The 23,810-nt window shown below is 39.0% G+C and overlaps 1 pseudogene; it reads left to right on the top strand.

Annotated features, from left to right (window-relative positions):
• The first annotated feature begins 259 nt into the window (after nucleotides 1-259).
• Nucleotides 260-2,373, top strand: LOC118723042 (annotated as a pseudogene).
• Nucleotides 2,374-23,810: the final 21,437 nt, after the last annotated feature.

The following is a 23,810-nucleotide window of genomic DNA, read 5'->3' as shown; positions in this document are numbered from 1 at the left end:
AGCCAAATGACCAGAACATGGCAATAGCCAGAATGATCAGAACAACCAGAACAACCAGTCACTTTGAAACACTGTGGCAGACAACCAGCCAGATTGGGCCGCTGATCAGCCCCATCAACCATCAGCAGCCCCTCCCCTTAGCTGGCCCCTCCACAGACCTCCCCACCCTGATTGGGAGCAGGGATGGCTGGCCAACCCCCCATGCACAAATTCATGCACTGGGCCTCTAGTATTTCATAAAAGAGCCAAGACCACCCAAATGGAAAAGGAGAGTATTCAACAAATGGTATAGGAAAAACAAGAGCAGAAAATGAAACCAGATCCCTATTTTACATTATTCATACAAATTAACTTGAAATAGATCAAAGCTTTAAACAGAATACCAAATATCATAAAAGTACTAGCAGAAAACACAGGGAAGAAGCTCCTCCAAATTGATCTTGGCAGTGATATTTTAGAAATGACACCAAAAAGCACAAACCAAACTATCAGTAATCAACATCAAACCTAAAACCATCTGCTCAGCAAAGAAAGGAATCAACAAAATAAAAGACAACCTATAAAATGGGAGAGAACATTTACAAGCCATATATCTGATAAGGGATTAATACCCCAGATATGTATTAAAAACTCCTAAAATTTAATAGCAAAAACAAACAATTCATTTGAAAAATGGGCTAAAAACCTGAATATATCTTTTTCCACCCAACAAACAAATGTCTCCAATGTATTCCAGTATATCATTAATACACTGGGGAGAAAAAAATAGGGAAAGAGACCTGGGAAAACATAATTTAAAATGGATTTTAAAACAGTATTTATTTTGGCACAAGAACAACACCACTGCCCTGGGAGCCTCCAAACCTCTCTCTTTGCAGCAGCCTGACTGGACCATCAGGGAGGAGCTTCTTGGAAGCCCCACAGTGATGTGCTGATTGCCTTCATTCAGACCCAGCAGCTGCATGTGGCCAGGGCTGACGCGTTCCTGGAGCACAGGTGAGGCCCTGACATTGTCTCACTGTCCATCACAGCTTTGAACCCTGGCATCTTCTGGCCCGGCTTCCCGATCAGTGGAGATGTTGAAGGAGATGATTAAGTCTGCAATAAATGTGGCTCCTCTGAACTTCTTTCCTGTAACTCACAAGTACCGGGCAGAGACTATCAAGAACATGCCCAGCCTCAGAAAGCTTTACTCTTGATCCCGTTCTTTACTGGCCTGTTGCTGTGACCCTGGAGCCTAAAGGACCCAATATCTGAACTGGGCTCATCAAGGGCAGCAGGACCCTGGAGGAGGAGCTGAAAAAAGGCGCACTCTCAAGATCATGCTAGATAAGGCATACATGGAAGTGTGAGGAAAACACCCTGAAATATAAAAAATTGACCTTTGCAAAGTGGTGGAAGTGGGCAGCAAGATCTACATGAATGGTGGACATGACTTTGCAGGTGAAGGAGAAAGGTGCTGACTTCTTGGTGACAGGGGTGGAGAATGGTGGCTCTTGGGGCATCAAGAAAGGTGTGAACCTCCCTGGGGCTACTGTGGACATGCCTGCCTGTCAGAACAGAACACCCAAGATCTGAATTTGGGGGTAGAGCAGGATGCAGATATGGTGTTGATCTTTCATCCACAGGCATCCTATACCCACGAAGTCAGAAAGTTTCTGAAAGAAAAGGAAAGAACATCAAGGTAATGAGCAAAATCTAGAACCACAAGGGGATTCAGAGGTTTGATGAGATTCTGGAAGTCAGTCATGGGATCACGGTAGCTCAGTGGTGGTCTAGGTATTGTTATTCTAAACAGAGAAGCTTTTTTTGCTCAAAAGATGATAATCAATTGGGTGGTGCATCCAAGCTGGGGAGCTTGTCATCTGTGCCGTGCAGATGCTGGAGAGCAGCGGGTCCCACTGGGGCTGAGGGCAGTGATGTGGCCAATGTGGTCCTGGATGGAGCTGACTGCATCATGCTGTCTGGAGAGACGCACATGGAGGCCTAACCCTGGAGGCCGTGTGCATGCAGTGCCTGATGGTGGGTGAGGCAGAGGCCGACATCTACCACCTGCAATTATTAGAGGAACTCCGCCGCCTGGCGCCCATTCCCCACAGAGGCCGCTGCCTTGGGTGTTGTGGGGGCCTTCTTCAAGTACCCCAATGGGGCCATCATTGTCCTCACCAAGCCTGGCAGGTCTGCTCACCAGGTGACCAGGTATTCACTGGTGCCCCCTCATTTCTGTGACCCAAAATCATCAGACAACTCTCCAGGCTCACCTGTACTGTGGAATCTTCCCTGTGTGTATAAGGACCCAGTGCAGGAGGCCTGGGCTGAGAACTTGGCCCAGTGGACCAGGTGAACTTGGCCATGAATGTTGGCAAGGATTGACCCAATAGCATCTGGCTCTGGCTTCACCAACACCATGCTGTAGTGCTTGTTCAGTGATGGGCCTCAGAGCCCCTCATTTAACCCTGTCTCATCTCCTCCCCCACAACCCATCCCTTAGGCCAGCTGTGAGGGTAGAGTTTACATGGGGCTATAGTGTGGCACTGGTGTGCTGGGACACCAGTGAAAAAGATTAATGCCTCTGTAAAACATGGCCATTTTTAAGTCCTGCTCAGGTGAGGTAACTCAGAGCTAGGCTGCCCATCTTATGGCCCCACCTAAGCAAGAGGGGCAAGGATGTAGGACTGGAGGTTCCAGAGCTTAACATAGAGGACAAGCTCCTGCTTCTCCTCCTTTGAGCACTCCCTTCAGTTCCTGTAGAAATGAACACTCAGTGAACTCCCAAGCCTGGCCTGGCGTCAGGAGAAAGCCAGCTACAGAGGCCAGTGGTTCCAGTTTCTCGAGATTCTGGCTCTTGCCTTCCACTTGCTTCTCCAATCCCCTGAGCTTCCCACACTCCCCCATGCCCTGCACTGTGCACTTCTGTTGCTGCACTGCACTCAGCTATCTTAGACAAACACCGTTACATTCATTTCCCCTCTACTGCAGCCGCCTCTGGGCCTGTTGCTATAGAGTCTACCTGTATCTCAGTAAATAGCAACTGAAGCAAAACAAACAAATAGCAGCATTAATTTCAAAATACTTTATTGAAATATATATAAGTAGACAAATACATTTAATTGAATACAAAACCTAAAATAAGAACAATACAAGTATAAGAATTTGATGTTTAGGCTCTGGCTGGTGTAGGTCAGTTGGCTTGGGCATCATTCTATACACTCAGAGGTCTGTAGTAAGAATTTCTAAGATTAGGACTGCATAATCAATAGAAAAAAATGAGTCTGGCTGTGTAGCTCAGTGGTTGAGTGTATACCCATGCAACAGGAGGTCACATCTGATTTCTAGTCAGGGCACATGCCTGGGCTGTAGGCTACATCCCCAGTGGGGGCCATGAAGGTGGAAATGGGTTGATGTTTCTCTCTCTCTCCCTTTCCTTCTCCCTTATTCTCTTTTTATTATTGTTTAATATATTTTATTGTTTTTTCTACAGAGAAGAAGGGAAAGGGATAGAGAGTTAGAAACATCGATCAGTTGCCTCCTGCATAGTCCCCATTGGGGATGTGCTTTCAACAAAGGTACATGCCCTTGGCTGGAATCAAACCTGCGACCTTTGAGTCTGCAGCCCGACACTCTATCCACTGAACCAAACTGGTTAGGGCCCTTACTCTCTCTTTAAAAAAATTAATACAAGTATTTTAAAAAGTAATTGATATTTGGTAAATCATTTTTGTCTGTATTAATATGATACCATATATCTATGTGTGTATTAAATAAATAAATAAGTAAATAAATGTATATTAATGTATAATTGTAGGAGATAAAATGGCACACTAGTGTTGAATAAATATTTATTAAATGAGTAATTGGGTTATTGATTAAATTATTAATTCAAACATTTCTTCTCTAGATATTATACCTTATTCATTTTTTAAAGATATTGGTGATTATATCTTATATAGAGAGTTTTTATTGTATATGCAGCCAAATACAGCTTTTTCCTCTATCTGGTCCCCCTCTCTACACCAATAATGTTCTCAATTATGAGATCATATTCTCCCATTATTTTTCCTTGGCTTTAGTTTTTAGAATTAACACTTTACTTCCTGGAGCATTTACCTTATGGAGGAAAGATTTAGCCTCCTTTTCTTGGCACTTAACCAATTCTCCTTAGACCATTAATTGCATAACACTTTCTTTCCCAACTGAACTGAAATGAAGGGGAATTTAATCTTGTTCCCAACTATCCAAACCAACTACCAGGGCTGCCCTCTATGGGTTTATGACAATAAAAACTCTAACCCCTCAGGTCAGATAATCATATGTATGATAATTAACTCTATGAGTAATTATTGTGTTATGCAAATAAACAATGCAGATGAGTCATTTCATTAAACAAGCACCATGGGGTCATTAGGCTTTGATCTCTGTCCTAGTCTTTTGGGGGAAAATACTTTCTATGAACCACTCTCCTGAACTGCAATAAAACATTACTGGTAAGCTCACATTAAGCTGAATAATATGCAGACTGCTTGATTCGTATTGAATATGTGTCTGGCGGTTGGGGCCCACTGTAATGAACTAGCCCACAAATCACAGCTTAATGGGAATCTACTATTACATATTGCTTAATTAAAAGTTGTGAGCTTATTAACATGTGTCTTTGGCACTGAGCTTTGGGGATGTAATCTCTGTGCAAATAAGACTAGGCTGTAAAAGTTTTATAGATTAACGATGATATTATAGTCCATACCTTAATAACCCATCATTTCCTCAAAGAATTTTTTATATCTTAAATTCTTCTATCCAGCTGTAACAGATTCTTTTGTTTATGTTTTTCAGTGTGTAGGACTCACTGTAATGGGCTAGTTTAAAAAAAAAGGGTTATATCTTAAATATTTTGTCTGGACACCCTTTCATCATTTAATCTTATTAGCAAAGTTTTCTGGGAGAAAGTCTTAGAGCTTGCCTTTCATTAGAGAGTCTCCAGGTAGTAGAGATCTATTAGGTATGGGTTTGTAGAATTTCCATTATAAATCTCTATTTTCAGAGATTTATAATTCAGCTATAAAAATGTTGCCCTAGGCTTCAAATTGGAATACAAGGTCTTAGTCTGAGAGGGTACATTGTTAACACACACAAAAAAAAATTGTGTTGTTGTTTTCATCTTACCAAAATGAAAAAAAGTAGTGGCATGTAACCATTTTCAAATACTTTCTGATAAACCACTGTGAGATGGTGTGTGGAGCTTTTTGTTTTGACATGACGTTTTACAGGATGTTTGTTTATAATTTTTAACTGAGCCATTTGGTAGCCTTTCTTAAATGTCAACATAAAAGATGTCTTTCACATGCCTCATACTCTATCCAGCCTGGACACTTCTGGTCATCTTTGGTGGACCCTTTGATGTAGAGCACTTCTTGAGTTCTTGTAACTCTAATACCTTCATTTACTAAATCCTGCTAATATTTAGAAAAAAAAAAGTTATGTTGCTCTAAATTAGGAGTGTCGAACTCAATCAGAGAAGGGGCCAAAATCTAAAATCCAGCCTAAATCGCGGGCCGAATGGTTTACTGAACAGTCATAAACTGTCATTGTAATGGAAACGCAGCGGAGTGCAGTGATGACAGCGCGGTGCGGGCCACATTGCAAGGCCTGGCTGGACGGATTTGGCCCGCGGGCCTTGTGTTTGACACATGTGCTCTAAATAATTGAACTCCATTATTACTGTTTTGAGTAATCGTAGGTCCATTTTTATTAAAACTTTAATTTGATACTGCAAGATTAAGAAATATCAGTGACCAAAATGTACTGGAAAGAATGGTGGGAGAAGACCCAGTTCATGTTCTCCTATGAGATGGCTGTGTGACTTTGGGAGACTTTCTGAAATGCTCTAAACCTGTTTCTATCTGTCAAAAGAGTTTGAGGACAAATGATCATTCCTTCAGGATTTGAAGATTTTATATATCTGCCAATTAATCACACATAACTTGTCAAGTTCACCAATGACCTCCATGCCACTAAATCAATAGAAATTCTTTTAGTCTTCAATTTAATCTCTCCATAATATTCTAAATAGATAACCACTTACCACATATGGAGGGGTTAGGTTCTAAATTACCTTAATGTCAGGTATTTGTGGTTGTTTTTCTGTTTTTGCTTTTTTCCTCCATACATCTATGCTGTTTCCCTCTCAGATCAACTCAGTCATTAAATGTTGACATTTACAATGGATTCCTCTTTACTGTCCTGTATTTACTCCCTGAGGGAGCTTTCTAGTGGATTTCCAGAGGCTTCAAATACCATCCATGTACATTTTCCCAAATGTTAATTTGGGGCTCAGATCTCACTTCTGCACCAAAGACCTCTCAGATTCAAATGTTCACACAATTCCTCTTGAATCAGTGTCCATATGATAACTCACAGATTTCCCTACCTCCTAGTCAAAGCAGTTTCTTATGCTAGTAAGAAAAATTAAGCAACAGCTACTGACAATATAATTTGGCCTTTTAGTTTATAATAATCAGAGTATAAGGGAAGGACTTAAAAAAGGCTATCTGGTAACTCAGAGTGGATGTAGACCAGGCTTGCCCGGAAATTATGAAGTTGCCATTTCCTATTCACTATGTTTAAGATAGGTACCTTCTCTATTTAGGTTCATCTTCTCCCTTTCCATTAGTTTGTTGTTGTTGTTCTGATTGTTTATATATTGGTATATTGGTCATTCATTTCTATAAGAGAGGCATTCATATATATATATATATATATATATATATATATATATATGAATTTTATCAACTTTATAAACTAAATCTTTCCATAATTATTTTTTCAGAAAAATTAAATGCTACTATTTAATAAAATGAAAGGTTCTTTATGGTGGAATGTTAAACTTTTCTATTTGAATAGAATGATGATTCTGGGGCCATGGTAGCCTTCTCTGACCTGTTCAAATTATACCAAGTAGATAAGACAGAATCAATATAAATTTATATTTCTTAATTAAGAAATTCTACACTTTTAGGATTCTGGTTGTGCTTAGAGTCTTATAGGGAGGAAAGTTGCTCAATTTTTTAGCTCTATCTAGGCCTCCTTCCAAGCTGTCAGGGCTGAGTTCCACTGACTAAGACATGGAAAATGCCATAGACCACGAGAGTGAAACAGTACTTCTATTCCTTACACATTAACATAAGTGATATCATTAAAAGTTTTCTTGTCCAAACCTCATGAGGACTTGTCAAATATTATGGAGGGGGGATTCCACAACACATTTCAGTGGACTAGAGTAAATGATCCTTGAGCTCCTTTCCACTCTGGGATTCCATTAAGCTCACATTTCCTTTCATTGCACATTGATAACATTTCTCCTCCAAGAAAGGATTCATTTAGCACCTACAACATTGCAAGAAGTTAATAGTATTGATTCCATTGATCTGAGCAAGGAAAATCCTGAAGAATGTTCTGGAAGGCCATGACCATTGAAGCATGATGAGCATGGGGACTTCATAACATTAAATAGATTCTAAAGAAAGTGTGATTTTTCCTTAGACCAGGTGACTACATAGAAATCCATTCACATCTGAAAATCATTTGAGTCTATTTTCTTTTTCAACAGATCCCCTTTGAGTGAAGCAAAGAATGTTGGTTTATGGCAAATAAACATAATTATTTTATTCCAACATCTCGGGCCAGATTTCTTTAATTCTGTTGTATGCATAAAGCTTTAACAAGAAAGCCATAATTTTCATGATGGAAAAACACACACATCTATTTTAGGAACAAAGGCTGGGCAAAATGACAACCAATCACTTTGCTGCCCATCTTGGGAACTTAGCAAGTTACCTTTTCCAATTAAGTTAATCTTGGTGCCCCAGCCATGAAGACAGAGAGAATCAGTCCACAGATGGAAGATGCTGACAACGCCTTGCCATACTAGCAGACAGGAGCTGTGCGTCGCTGAAGGATACCCAGGACCAAACCAGAGATGGTCGGACCTGCATCACCACCATTTGTCCACCAAACAGATCTGAAATACCATGGCTGACATGTACACATCAGGAACTGTTTGACATTGAAATTGGGGCTCAAAAGAACTGTTAGCCCAGAAAGGAACTCACTACAGACTGATTCATTTGCCTCTCAGCATAACCATTATGGCTTATCTCAGTTTCGGTCCTTATAAGGGAATTCCTTGTATCTCATGATCTAGGGGAAATAATGAACAACATAAATTGATGAACAGAAACAGACCTGGAGACAGAGAAACAGCATTCAGATTGTCAGACCTCAGAGGGAAGGTAGGGAAGAGTAGTGGCAAAAGGGAGAGATCAATCAAAGGACTTGTGTGCCTGCATATAAGCCTAACCAGTGTCAAGGACAACAGGGGGTGGGCACACATGGGGAGGGCTTTGGGATGGGAATGGGAGGATGAGGACAATTATGTGACACCACAATCAATAAAGAAACTTAAAAAAATAAAATAGAAGAATTACTTCAAATCTACTCCTAGTTTAGAATAATTAGAAATTTTGAACAGGCTCAACTTTATTTAATAATTAGAGAAAGAGCATAGAAGAAAGAGAGAGAGAAAAATTGATGTGATCAGTTGCCTCCTGTCCTTGACCAGGGGATCAAATCCGCAACTTAGGCACATACACTGATCAGGAATTGAAGCTGAAACCTTTTGGTGTATGGAAAGATGCTCCAACCAACTGAGCCACACTGGCCAGGCCTATAAACCTACTTTGGCCCACCCCTGTATATATCCAGTTATAATATGAAAAAAGTCCTAAGACTGTGAAGAGAGAAGAGAAGTCTTTAAATTGATCTTATTCTACTTAATGAACCTTTTTAACTAAGACTTGACAATTGGATTATTGATGTATGACAGCAATATTAATTCACCAGAATTTGAATATGTGCGAGATAGTATATGTTTTTTATTCTAGTCAGGGTTATAATAGAAATACATTTTAAAATTAATTTTATATCCATATGAAATGTTCCCATTTTAATGGAGACTGTATTGTTCTTCAGGGAGAAATCAGCATTTTTATGTGAAATTGGGTGTGTATTGCTTAATCAAGGCTTTTTCAATTCAATTTACTCACAATAAGTATTCATGAGTACTAACTTTCCTGAGACCCTTTTTTTAATTATAGCTAAATAATTTTTGGTGCAGTTATAGCTAATTATCAAAGAAAAACTAATGAGGCTTCTCATAATACAGTAGTATAACTACTTCTGTTAAGCAACTTAATGCTTATTGGTATGGAATTTTCAGGAAATGTTGCAAAATATTTAACATGTTTTAAAATATAGAAAGTATATATCTGTTTGACAGGGTAAACCCAAAATTGTATTTGACCTCAGTTTTTTGAACTTTAATATTTACTATGTACATTTCCTCATGTTAAATATGCAATGGGAAAAATATAAGTATCAGTCTTGTTACTCTGTTACTTTTAATCAATCGTGAATTCTGAATGTATATCATACATGACATTTTTCTGCTAAATAATAAAGATAACTGTATAAAAACTAGAGGCCCAGTACATAAAATTTGTGCACTTGGGGGTTCCTCAGCCCGGCCTGCACCCTCTCGCTGTCTGGGAGCCACGGAGGCAGGAGAGGCTCCTGCCACTGCCACTGCACTCGCCAGCTGTGAGCCCTGCTCAGAGCTTCTGGCTGAGGGGCACTTCCCCAGTGGGAGCACACTGACCACCAAGGTGCAGCTCCTGCATTGGGCATCTACCTCCGGTGGTCAGTGTGCATTATAGCGAGTGATTGTTCCGCCATTTGGTCACTTTGTATATTAGCTTTTAATTAATTATATAGGATATATCAGGATATCTAGATTTTTTTTTGTAGACTACTACTAAATAACCAAGGTACTATATAAAGATGCATCAGGATATCTATTAGGTCTAGTAATAGTTAATGTCGTTTTCTAATACTTTTTTAAATAGAATTTATTTAAACAATACAACAAAATTTAATCAACAATATAGTTGCCGTTGTTTTCTACCACTTGTGCCCAACGCTCAGGAAGCATTTTAATCCCTCTGTTGTAAAATTCTTGTGATTTTGATGCCAAAAATTCAGTCAATGCATTTTTGAGGCATTCTTCATTATTAAATTTTTTTCCAAGAAGAAAGTTTTGCAAAGAACGAAACAAATGGTAATCGGAAGGGGCAATATCAGGAGAATATGCAGGTTGAGGGAGAACTTCCCATTCCAACTGGCGAAGTTTTTCAGCAGTGATTCTTGCAGTATGCGGTCGTGCGTTATCGTGGTGAAGAATTACGCCCTTCCGATTAATCAGCGCGGGTTCTTTTTCTCTTAAAGCTTGGGCTAACCTTTCCAATTGGGCACTATACACTGCACTTGTAATGGTTTGGTTAGATGGTAAAAGTTCATAATGAAGAATTCCTTTAAAATTCCACCAAACACACAACATCACTTTTTTCACATGCAAGTCAGGTTTTGGCGTGGGCTGCGGAGCCTCATTTTTGCCCAACCATTGAGGCCGCCTTTTCAAATTAACATACAGCACCCATCGTTCATCTCCGGTAACAATTTGCTCTGAAAACGGCAAACGGTTTTGACGAGAGAGGAGCGAACTGCAAATTGTGACTCTTTGATTACGGTTGTTGTCGGTCAACTCATGAGGAACCCATTTTCCAAACTTTTGGACTTTGCCAAGTGCACGCAATTGATTGCAAATTGTTTTTTGTGAACAATTTAAAGTTGTCGCAAGCTCTTGTTGGGTAATTTGAGGATTTTGCACCAAAAGAGCTTGAAGAGCTTCTTGATCAAAATTGGACACACGGCCTCGACCACTCTTGTCATCTAACGAAAAATTTCCCTCACGAAATTTCTCAAACCAACGCTGGCATTTTCTGGCACTAACTGCATCTTGACCAAGAACACTACAGATGTTTTTTGCAGCCTCACTTGCTTTTCTTCCTAATTGGAACTCGTAAAGCATGCAGTGCCTAATATGCTCTTCATCCGCCATCTTCTTAGCCCTAGTTTTGCAACAAAAACCAAACCAAACACAAACTTTTTCAAGCAAAACTTGTTAATTGCACTTCACACGTTCTGTAGATACCACGTGTTTGAAGGTTATGTCAATACAAGTCAATGCCAAGCAAGATTTTAAACGAATGTTTAAAAACGACATTAATTATTACTAGACCCGATAGAATGCTTTTGCAACTGCACATTAACAAATGCTTTTTAAAAATATACTTGGATAGTAGTATTTCCTTTTTTAAAAAAGTTCTCATAGATTTTCTTGCATAGACAAAAAGTTACAGTTAAATGAAACATGTAACTACATGGAAATCAAATTATAAACAAGATATACTAGGCAACTACTAGTAATAATAATGGAAATGTATTTAGATGTCTTATGTGTGTATGGCATACTTAAATCTAATGGCATTACTTTTATTATTTTCCAATAAGGAAACTAAGACTTAGAATGAAGTAATCTGCCTAAATTCACAGGGATTGAGAGTTTGGTAGTGTTCTTTGTTGAACTGTGTCCCCTAAATTTATATGTTGAAGTCCTAACTTCTAGAACCTTAAATTGTGACCTTGTTTGGAAAGAGAGTCAATGAAGATGTAATTAGTTATGGTGGGTTTGTACTGTAGTGGGATGGACCCCTACTCCAATAGGACTGATGCCTGCATGAACAGGAGACATGTGGCGACACTTAAACAAGGAGAATAGTACGTGAAGATGCTTCCACAGGATGAGGATTGCCCAATACTGCCAGAAACCACCAGACTTAGGAGTGAGGGATGGAGCAGATTCTCTATCGGAGCCTTAAGAAGAAGCCAATGATGTATACACCTTGATTCGAGCCTCCTGAATAGTGGGGAATACATTTCTACTGTTTAAACTACCCAGTCTGTGAAACTTCATATGGCAGACCGAGAAAACAGGCAATGAAGATGACACAAGATGTGCTAATGGTAGGACATTAACTGCTTCTTTCTTAGATTATGTCATCGGCTGATAGCTAGGCATTCCCCATTCAACACCTATTCTAAAAGAGGAAGTTCAGTTCAGTAAATATGAGAGTCTAATCATTGGTTAAAAGTCTCCTGGGTGAACTGAAAATGGGCATTCATCCAGAGGAAATATATAATTTTTATGTAAATGAGAAACAAACATAATTTTGAGTTTGTTATTATTTACAATATATGTTTTCATTACAAATATGTTTTACTTTAACATCTGAAGTATTTTCCTTTGATATACTAAACCTTTGAAATCTTTAAAACACTGACAGAATCGATTGACTGGAAAATAGAACTCATATCTTAAGCAGATATTAATCATTTAGGGCAAATATGGGAAGCATTACATAAATGGTTAACTACTGTTAAAATGCAAAACAAACAAAAACCTTCATTAAGCTTTGTATGGCAAAATAAGTAAATAAATAAATAGCCAATCACCTTATTATATTGCAATTTAAAATGTATTACAAACTTATAAAGAGCTCCTGATATTGCCTTCTAAAAATGTTAATAACCATCCTAACTGGTGTGGCTCAGTTGGTTGAATGTCATCCTGTGCACTGAATGGTGGCAGGTTGAATTTCCAGTCAGGGCACACAGAGGGTTGAATTCCCTGTCAGGGCACAGACAGTTTAAAGGTTCCATATCCAGTTGGGACAAATACAGGAAACACCCAATTAATGTTTCTCTTTCACATCTATGTTACTCTGTCTTTCTCTCTTCCTTTTTCTTTCCCTATCATTATATATATATATATATATATATATATATATATATATATATATATATATATATACACTACAGGCCCAGGGCAAGAATTTCTTGCATGGGTAGGGTCCCTATGCCTGGCTGGAGATCATGGAGGATCAGGGCCTTCCAGCTGCTGACCTGGGTCTTCCTTTGTTTCACATTGCCCCTTGGTAGTCAGGACACATCATAGCAAGCGATAGAATTTCCGGTCTCCTGGTCAAACTCCTGAGGGGACACTTTGCATATTAGCCAAATACACACACACACACACACACACACACACACACACACACACACACACTAGAGGGCCTGGTGCATCAAAATTTGTGCACTGGAGGGGGTCCCTCCGCCCCGCCTGCACCCTCTCACAGTTCAGGAGTCCTCAGGGGATGTCCTACTGATGGCTTAGGCATGGAGAGCAGGCCTAAGCTGCAGTCTGGCCTCCCTCTGTGGGAGGGGACCCAGCCTGCTGATCAGGGATGGTGGTGCTGCCTCCATCACCCCACTGCTGCTATCTGGCTTCCCTCTGCTAGAGGTTACCGGGCGGGCCAATCAGGGAACAGTGCCTCATCCCCCAATTGCCATTCCCTCCCTCTGCTCACTGGCATGTGCCTTGGCTGGCCTGGCACTGTCTGCTCACCAGCCCCACCCCTGCCCATTGGTTGTTCTGCCATTCAGTCGATTTGCATATTACACTCTTATTATATAGGATATATATTTATATTGATTTCAGATAGGAAAGGAGAAGAAGAGAGAGATAGAAACAAATGATGAGAGAATTATTGATTGGCTACCTCCTTCACACCTCACACTGGGGATTGAGCCCACAACCCATGCATATGTCCTGACTGGAATGGAATCCTAGCCTCCTGGGTTCATAGGTTGACACCCAACCACTGAACCAACCCAGCTGGGCTCCCCTATCTCTTAAATCAATAAAAACATATCCTTAGTTGAGGATTAACAAAACAAACAAACAAACAAACAATGCTAATGATGTTAATTGTGGAGGATTTACATCATTATGTTCTATAGTGTGGCTTAGGTAAGGAAGATTTCAGACTCAGGTTCCAGGTAATGTTAAGTCTGTTTCTTTCAGATTTATAGCATCACAAGCACTAAGTCAACTGTGACAGATCATGGCATTCTACTAACAGTCAGAAATTTAATTCCTCCTCATGTAAGTTACCTGGTTAAACATCTCAATGTCTTGCCATTAATACAGTTTGCAGCTTGTAATGATTAATGGATTATATTTTTTTGTCAAATGTTGATTTTAAGAAACTTTTCAATATAATTGTTTCTGAACTGGAAACATAATCTAGCAATTGCAATACTGCAATCATTTATTCACTATTTTAGAAAAAGTGTCTAGGATAACTATTAGAAGTTTATGTCTGCTAATGGTGTAAATTGTTTACATGTTTACATGTTCTAGGTCATTTTAATAATTTGATTATTAATCATTAAAAGTCTCTGTTTCTCCCATCCAAGTTGATCTATTTGGAAATGTCTTTTATGTGAAGGTTATCCTTGGGCATGTGGAGGTATTATTGATTTGAGAAAATGCTAAGTAACTGATTTACTATCTGAAAAATTTAAAGTTCTGAAAGTTTAAGGTTTCTTGCCAAAAAGAGGTTTTAAAGCTAACACCTTAATTTTAATGGAGAAAGGGGAAGACAAATCCTTCCCAGCCAGAACAGGTAATCCAATTCCAACCAGCAGCTATCTTTAAACAATGTGTCCATTTACACTTGAATGGCTACACATTTTGATAGCCTAAGGGCAAGTTTACATGTAAACAAGTTTGCTTCTCAATTCCCAGAGCAGAGAAAAAACAAGGTTTAAAATTATTAGATTTTAAAATTTATTCTTAGAAGTATAAAAGTTTATTAATTAAAACAACAACAACAACAACAACAAAAGGAGATTGAAAAACCTGATGAACAATATTAGCTGTTGATTGTAGTAGAGTCTCAGTGGATAGAGCATCTGCCTGCTCACTGAAAGGTCCCAGGTTCAATTCCGGTCAAGGGCATGTACCTTGGTTGCAGGCACATCCACAGTGGGGGGGAGGGGTGTGTGTGTGTGTGTGTGTGTGTGTGTGTGTGTGTGTGCAAGAGGCAGCTGGTCGATGTTTCTCTCTCATTAATGTTTCTAACTCTCTATCTCTCTCTCTCTTTCTCTCTGTAAAAAATCAATAAAATATATTTAAAACAAACAAGCACACACACACACACACACACACACACACACAAAACAGCTAAGAAAGCATAAAAGAAAAAAAATATTTAAGTAATGCTAATAATAATAATTTAGGGAAAAAATCTCTAGGCTGACCACATCTCACATTTCCATGTTTTCAAGGCTTGTATAATATTCAACATAATAGAGATGAAGACCTAGCCATAACCTGGAAAAGTCTTAAATTTAAAGGGGCAGAACTTTCACATGTGATTAAGAAGAAAAATCAGGATTCAAAATGTAAAAACAATTCAAGTTGACTTAAGGCTTCTCCTCTTTAATATTAAGTGATATTGAAATCTGTCTTTATTATTCTGTGAGAAAGCATTAGACATGGATATTTTAATACTTAAAGAAATGTTATCAACATGTAAATGTGACAGAAAGGCAACCTTTTACACCAAAGGGTACATCCTGTCTTAAAATAATTGCTTACAAAAGTGAAAACTGACCAAAATATAGAACACTAAATGAGAAAGTTACTTTTTAAAAATATAATTATGATAACTACTGAACACAGTAAAATATATACAACTAAAATAAACAATGCACCTGTCAGAATAATTGCTGGCTTTGAAGATGTGTGATAAAAACAATCATTTAATAATAATTCTAGCCAAATGTGAGATTACATATAGCAATGTAATGAAGAGTGGATAGTGATAGAAGGCTCTGCATAAATAAGGAGGAGTTAAACCTCAGTATTTACCTCTCTATAATAATTCTACAAAATAAAAATAAATATTTATTTAAAAGTCTAAAATAAATAAATAAGAGAGTAAATAATAAAAACAAAATTTGGTAATATATAGATGAAATGGTTGAATGGTAACTTACTGAACAATCAATAGAAAGATAAAATTTAATCCACCAGAAAGAGAAGCCAGAATCAGACTGAATAATGTTGCAAATCCTGGAATTATTAGCAGCCAGAGAATAGAAAATGAATATACCTTTGATAGTAGAGGCTGAAAGTTTTTATATGAAGCAGTTAGAACTCCAGATGTCTAACCATTTGTAATTAACAAAACAGTAAAAGGAGTTTGTCCTCTGAGGTGGATGAACCTGAAGCAGAGACTTTGAATTTGAGAACACCAGATAAACAAGTGTGGGCAGTATCATTTATCAGACAGGTAAATAAAAGAGACTTACTATTGAAAGCTGAAATCTTTGGGACTGCTTCCAATATCTGACTGGCTCTAAGAACACTACCAGCTGGGCCTACTCTGGATATAAAATCTGTAAAAAAGAGAAAAAGACAAAAAAAACAATAATAAGCTATGGGTTTTCCTTTGTTAAATGGTTCAAGCATTTAATTTTGTAGAGTGGCCTACCATTTAAAATAGGGGTGTCGAACTCAATCAGAGAAGGGGCCAAAATCTAAAATCCAGCCTAAATTGCGGGCCGAATGGTTTACTGAACAGTCATAAACTGTCATTGTGATGGAAACGCAGCGGAGTGCAGTGATGACAGCGCGGTGCAGGCCACATAGCAAGGCCTGGCGGGACGGATTTGGCCCGCGGGCCTTGTGTTTGACACATGTGATTTAAAAGATCTGTCAATGTATACAATGCTTTCTAGTATGTCAGTCTTTGATACTAAGTCTGCTTGGAGTTCTTGGTTTCTGAGCACCTTGGTTTCCATAGTTTTATGTCTTTGGTTATTTTTAGAAATTCTTTAGCATTATTTCTTCAAATATTTTTTCTGCTCTGTTCTCTCTCCCTTCTTCCTTCTTATGGATTCTAATTATAGACATGTGAGAGCTTGCAATACCCTCTCACAGATCTTGGATACTTCAGTCTTTATTTTAAACTAGAGGCCCAGTGCATGATATTCATACACTGTTTGGGAAGGGGTGGTCCCTCAGCCAGGTCTATGCCCTTTCACAGTCTGAGACCCCTTGGGGGATGTCTGCCTGCTGGCTTAGTTTGTGCTGGGAACTGGCCTAAGCAGCAGGCAACATCCCCAAAGGGGTCCTTAGAGCTGCCATGAAGGTGGAAGAGGCTGCTGGACCACATCTGTACTCACCAGCTATGAGCCCAGCTTCCAGCTGAGCAGCGCTCCCCCTGTGGAAGTGCACTGACCACCAGGGGGCAGCTCCTGCATTAAGTATCCGCCCCTGGTGGTCAGTGAGTGTCATAGCAACTGGTCCCACCATTTGGTCAATTTGCATATTAGCCTTTAATATGTAGGGTTCTTTAACTCTTTTTTATTATTGTGTATTAATATGGTAATTTTTATGGACTTATCTTCCAGTTCATTGATTCTTTTTTCAGTTATGTCATCTACTGATGAGCCCTATTAAACCAGAAACTCTGAAGTGTTTGAGATTTTATCCTATGTACAATCTAACAGATTAGTTTGCCACTATCATTTTATATGTAGATTACTGACAGAAAAATACAAAATTCCTGGGTGAGAGAAAAATACTATTTATTACTTTTGGTGAAAATAGCAGCCAGAGAATTATCTTGTGTTGCTTCTCCATGCTGCAGTTTTCACAGTGTTATCTGATAGGAGCAAGACACTTACCTGTATAGTGATGTCCACTACAGGTAAAACATATATACTTTATTATTATATTTCTAATTATATTAAATTTAGAGGGCTGAAATTGGTTTGTGAGATTATACAGGTTTCAAATGTACAACTCAAAAAACATCACGTGCACACTGCAACATGTGCCCGTAGCCCCAAGCAAAGTCTCTTTTCATCCCCATTCCTCCCCTTCCCACCATTTGCCCACTTCCACTATCCCCAAACCCTTTCCCTCTGGCTATCATGACACTGTTTTATATATATATGTGAGATCTTATTTCACTTAGCATAATAATCTCCAGGTCCATCCATTATGTTGCAAATTGTAAGATTCCCATTTTTATTTATTTATTTTTTACCTCTGAGTAGTATTCCATTGTGTATATGTAACACCGCTTTTTTTTTTTTTAATATATTTTATTAATTTTGTACAGAGAGGAAGGGAGAGAGATAGAGAGTTAGAAACATAAATGAGAGAGAGTCATCAATCAGCTGCCTCTTACACACCCCCAACTGGGGATATGCCCGCAACCAAGAATGCCCTTGACCGGAATCGAACCAGGGACCTTTCAGTCCCCAAGCCAACGCTCTATCCATTGAGCCAAACCAGTTTCGGCATACCACAGCTTTTTTATTCACTAATCTACTTGGGCTGTTTCCAGATCTTGGCTATTGTAAGTATGTAATGAAACAATGAACATGGGGGTGCATATATGTCTTTTTCAGGTAAGACATTTTGAAATTAGATAATGCTCAGCTTTTAAGAAGATGACCAAATTATGAGTACATATTGGTATTATAAGATAATAAATTTTCAGACAATAAATATAGCCTTTTTTCATCATTTAAAAAAGAAAAAACAGTTGCATGTATTATAGAAGAAGAGCAGTAAAATAATTCTGGATATTATTCTAGTAAAAAAATAAAATGTGTAAACATTTTAAGTTATTAGAAAAGATAAGATCTCTAAAAATATAGTTCTTAAAGAAAAATATAGAAATAAGAGGGAAAGTAGAATAGTATCTAGTTCAAACAAAGCAATATGACAGACTGATTGGCATAGGACCAAGAATAAAATTTACCAAGGAATGATTAAGCTCAACTTCTAAAATAACATGTAGGATAGTGAGAAATGTTGACCATTGCTTCTAAATTTATTTTCAAGTATTCTTTTAAAATGAACAAGAAATAATTCTAATTACAGTGGTGCCTCACACAACGAACTTAATTCGTTCCAGGAGCAAGTTTGTTATGCGAAAAGTTCGTTATGTGAAACGCGTTTTCCCATAACAATACATGTTAAAAAAATAATTCGTTCTGTAGCATAAAATATGCTAAGATGACATAAAAAAAGATAAATTTTTTGTTATTATTTTTATTTAGATACATCTAAAAACATAATTTTTTTTAAAAAAAAACACATTTTTTTAATTTTAAGACAGACTAAGTAGAGTCTACCGAATCTTGCACATCTTCATCCATTTTCTGCTTTTTGGCCGATGGTTTCATGAAAAACCTGTCCAAAGTCGTTTGTTTTTCTCTTTTCTCCAACATCTGCCGGAAATAACGGACAAGAGTATCGGAGTAAAGATCGTTGATCCTGTTTGCTTCAGCTGAATCCGGATAGTGGGCATTGGTAAACCTGAACTGCTTTCCATTTGACCAGGATGTTCTTGATGTCAGCAGTTGGGATTGGTTGATTGTTTGATTGTTGCTCCTCGTTATCAGATGACGCTTCCCTTTGAGCATTGTCCTGTTTCATTTCAACAGAAATCACCTTCCTGCTTTTTTTAGAAGCCATGATATAAAAAAAATATTGAGTTTAACTTAAAAGGACAACTGCCGTGATACGTGCGTGATTTAATTCATAATGAAAAACGATTGCCGCGATACGTGCTTAAGTTAAACGCAGTGACTAACGACTGCCTGCAGTGCCTGCGCGGAAGGATGCAATACATTGGCAGCGATCGTGGAAGCTCGGGCAAAGTGGTCGTGGAAGCTCGGGCGACTTCGTTGTGTGAAACGAAGTTCGTTGTATGAATCATGATATGAAGTTCGTTGTGTGCAGCGTTCGCTGTGCGAGGCGTTCTTTATGCGAGGCACCACTGTATTATAATATAAAACTTCAGGTATTCCAGTGACACTTTCTCTAATATTTAATAAATACCTAGAAACATTAATTTTATAATCACAACTAGTTGGTGATATAAACCTAAAATTTGAATGTTAGAAAGCTCTATAATTGTTAATATTATTACAGCAGTTTAGTTTAAAGACATTAGAAATTGTTTCTAGTTAAGAAAATGAAATTATTGTATTTTAAACTTCAATACATGCAAATAGTTGAAGAGAGAATGATTGATGTGAATATTTTAAACAATCCAGTTTCTGAATCTTCTAAATTTTAGTTGCAGATTTAATAATGTTTTGCATGTAATGTAGCTGATTTCATGCAGTTTTTATTTTCATCTCTGACATGTATTTTTAATATGGGAGAATTTGTAATAAGTTGTTCCTTTGTAGATTGTAATGGACACTTATCCAATTGCCATTATGCATAGACGATTTACATGTATTTGAGTATTCTATATAATATCCTATATAATAAGAGTCTAATATGCTAAGTGTCCAGTCATCCATTCAACCAATCAAAGCATAATATGTTAGTGATATTCTAAGGACAATCAACAGCTCACTATGATGTGCACTGACCACTAGGGGGCAAATGTTCAAATTCAGGAGCTGCCCCCAGGTGGTCAGTGCACTCCCACAAAGGAGCACCTCTCAGCCAGAGGCCAGGCTCATGGCTGACAAGTGCAGTGGAGTGGCAGGAGTCCCTCCCATCTCTGTGGCAGTGCTACAGATGTCTGACTGATGGCTTATGCCACTGCTTGGCCCAGGAGGATAGCTGGTTAGCCAATGACGGGTAAGATTCCTTAGGGGAGGGATAACCTAAGACAGGCACAGGCGCAGAGGGGCCATCAGGAGAGAACTTGGGGGGTCAACAGAGGTGGGGCACAGATCCTCACTCCCCCAACATTACAGGGGCTTGAACGTTCGCCCCTTCTGAGGGAGGTCTCCTGCCCCATGGCTGCTTCGTGCCTCCCATGCCCAGCTCAGATTGGGACCCAGGCAACAAATGGAAACTTGTCCAGCTCAGATCCAGACCCAGGCAACAGAGACATGGCTGACAACAGTTTGCCCTAAATCTAAATCTAGTCTAATACCAAGAATGTTTAGAGCCTTCTAAAGAATGCAAATAATCCTTTGCATTAATATTTACAGGGTAAACTAAAATTATTGTTAGAATATTAAGTTTTACAGTAAAATATTAGTCAAGTTTTCAGATTAAATTGGCTAATTGAAATAAGTAAATATTTAAGAAAATTTCATTGTACAAAAAGCTGTTTCTAAAGTATTAACTAAAAATTCTATTGGTAGTTCATTTCATGGTAAAATTGCTTAACATGTAATGAACCTAAAAGCGGTCATATTTTTGTGCAAAAAATTAAAATTTGAAGACTGCATTATAAAAATTTTCCAAAAGCCTCCTAATCATTAAATCAAAAAGGGGGAATAGTGGAAAAATATCATGTAAGGAAACATATTCAGAAAATTTTTTTCTTTAAAAAACTAATTTTCATTTGTAATGCTAACAACAGGACAAAAAATGCACATGATGTCAGAATAAGCCAAAGGAAAATTGTTTGGGAAAAAAATTAAAAGGATCCCAAGTAAAATTTATAGGAAAGATTCCATTGTTGACTTTTGGTGGAGAATGTGTTTGTATGTTTTCAGGGAACAACTCTAAGACCATGTGGATTCCTGCAACAGAGAATAATTGACAGGAATACTCCAGCCATAAAGACAAGAGGAAAAAACAATCCAGAGATGGAAGATGCTGACTACACCTTGCCATACTAGCAGTCAGCAGATGTGCATCACTGCAGGTTGCCCAGGACCAAACCAGAGGTCAGACCTGCATTGCCACCATTTGTCCACCATTCGGATACCATTGCTGACATAGACTCAGCACTGTTGGACACTGAAATTTGGACTCAAAAAACTATTGGACATTGAATCTGGGATTCAAAAACTGTTGGCCCAGAAAGAAACTGACTGCAGACTGATTTCATTTGACTCTCAGCATAGCCATTGTTGCTTGCTTCATTTTTTGTTTATTTCTAGTCTGCATATGCAATTTTTTTTTTAAAGAAAGAAAACAGGGGAGATACTGGAAAACAAGTCAGTTTCATTAAAAAAGAGATGTTGATAGGAAGCCAGCAAGGCTGGTCAACAACCTTATTTGCTCTAACCTTTAGTTGAGATATTGTTAGCTGAAGCAGCCTCCACCTTGTTCGTCCTGTGTAAGTTTCTGTGATTTCCTGCCTAAGGGCTACATGTAAATTTCTGTTTATGTTGCCTAAGATGTTTTCCCCAAAGCCTCAATAAAAGGGGATGGCAGAGCCAGAGCAGGAGTAGTTTTCCCACTACAGTTGGCCCCCCAAATCGCCAAGTTGAATTTCTTCAAGTCTCAAGTCTCTTCATTTGTGTGTGGCCCTTCTCCAGAACCTGAATCCTGAATTAAAACTCTTCCTACACGGGCCATGTAAGAGGGTCCTATGCCCCTCCAAGTGCATGAATTTTGTGCACCGGGCCTCTAGTCTTCATATAAAAGATTATGTTTCTGAAATAGTAACAGTCTTATATTTCCTGAATATTTCTGATTACAGAAAATAAAATACTTTGGAAAAGTTGGCTTTTATTCAAATTTTATAATCAGTGCTCTCTCACTAATAGACTGGATTAGAATTATGATCAAACTCCACACTTTCTCACATAACAAACTGGACTAATAACACTTGAATTTGTAATTCAGGACCTGCTTATTTGATATGTTACTTTTTCCTACATTTGAGATTATCTATCTATATTAAAGCAGAACGACCAGAATGATCAGAATGACTAGTGGCAATGACATGCACTGCGGCAGCCAACCAGCCTGATCCTGGCTGATTGCCCCTCCTTATTGGCCCTGCCCCCTGGCTGGCCCCGCCTCAATGGTCCCTCCCCCACCTGCAGTTTGGGGACACTGGGAGCGCAGGACTGAGGGGAGATGCCCTCCGGGTATACAGAAGGTATACAGAAGGTACTCAGAGAGGAGTCCACACAGGTTGTGTTCGCACCTTCATGCTCCACCTCCCATCACAATTCTGAAGGAAACCTGGTTCAGGAACCCCAGTGCTGACCACCCACATGGAGAAACATCATGTTATAAACATTATGCCCCTCAGAGCCTGGATCTGCCTCGAGAGGAAGATGCTACAGACCCAGAGTGGGAAGATAGGGACTAAGACAGAAGGTCTGGGAAAGCAGGGCCACAATGGCGCTGTTCTGCTTTTGCTGCTCCTTGGCCCCCTCCATGTGTGAAGCCCTGTATTGTCGCCCTTGGACGGAGTCCTGTGAGTGAGTGAAGAACTGTGGCTGTGCCTGTGGCTGCGCTTGGCTTTCTCCCCTTGTGGATAATCAGGAAACATATTTACCTGGCAGAATCTAAAACCCTCTCTATCAGTAATAGTGCAAATAATGCAAGAGCCACACATGTTTCTAAGCAGAAATCTGTCCAGCTGCGTGTGAACCCAGATTGAAGGGATGATCTCTGCCAAGGAGGCTGCAAAGGCTGCTTCTCTCTCAAACATATACAACCTGGAGAGGTTTAAAGGAAAAAGGAGACAAAAATAAAACAAAATAGCAACAGGCTCTGAAGCCACTGTAGATGCCATAAATCCTCCATGCCGTGGTCAGAGCCTGTCTCTCCACTCTCAGGGCTCAGAAGGCCAAGCTACTGACACTTAGGAGGTCACTTGGCACCAGCCACTTTCAACCTCCCGCCAGCTCCTGGAGGTGGGTGGGCTTGCAGGTGGAGGCTTCAGTCTTAAAGCAACCCTGTTGGTGTAGCACAAACTCACATGGGCTTTTTGTTGAGAGAAAGCCCATAAAATCCCTTCAGGAATGTGTTTTTCACTGTTCTGAGATCACGCTCCCAGCCTTGTGACTCAAATAGGCCTCAGCGATTCCACTCACCTGATGCAAAGACTGACTTGAGTTTCACAGAGACCGAAACCCTCAAGCCGCCCCCTCCTCTCCCCCTCCGCCCCCCGAGCAGCCAAGTCCTTTCAAAAGGAAGGTCACTATGACTGCATGTTCTTGCTCTTCATCATTTTGAATATTTTTTGCCATGCTCTTCTCTACCC

The sequence above is a fragment of the Pipistrellus kuhlii genome, unplaced genomic scaffold (assembly GCF_014108245.1).
Source record: "Pipistrellus kuhlii isolate mPipKuh1 unplaced genomic scaffold, mPipKuh1.p scaffold_m20_p_2, whole genome shotgun sequence".
Lineage (NCBI taxonomy): Eukaryota > Metazoa > Chordata > Mammalia > Chiroptera > Vespertilionidae > Pipistrellus > Pipistrellus kuhlii.
This window is presented reverse-complemented; position numbering and strand designations above follow the sequence as displayed.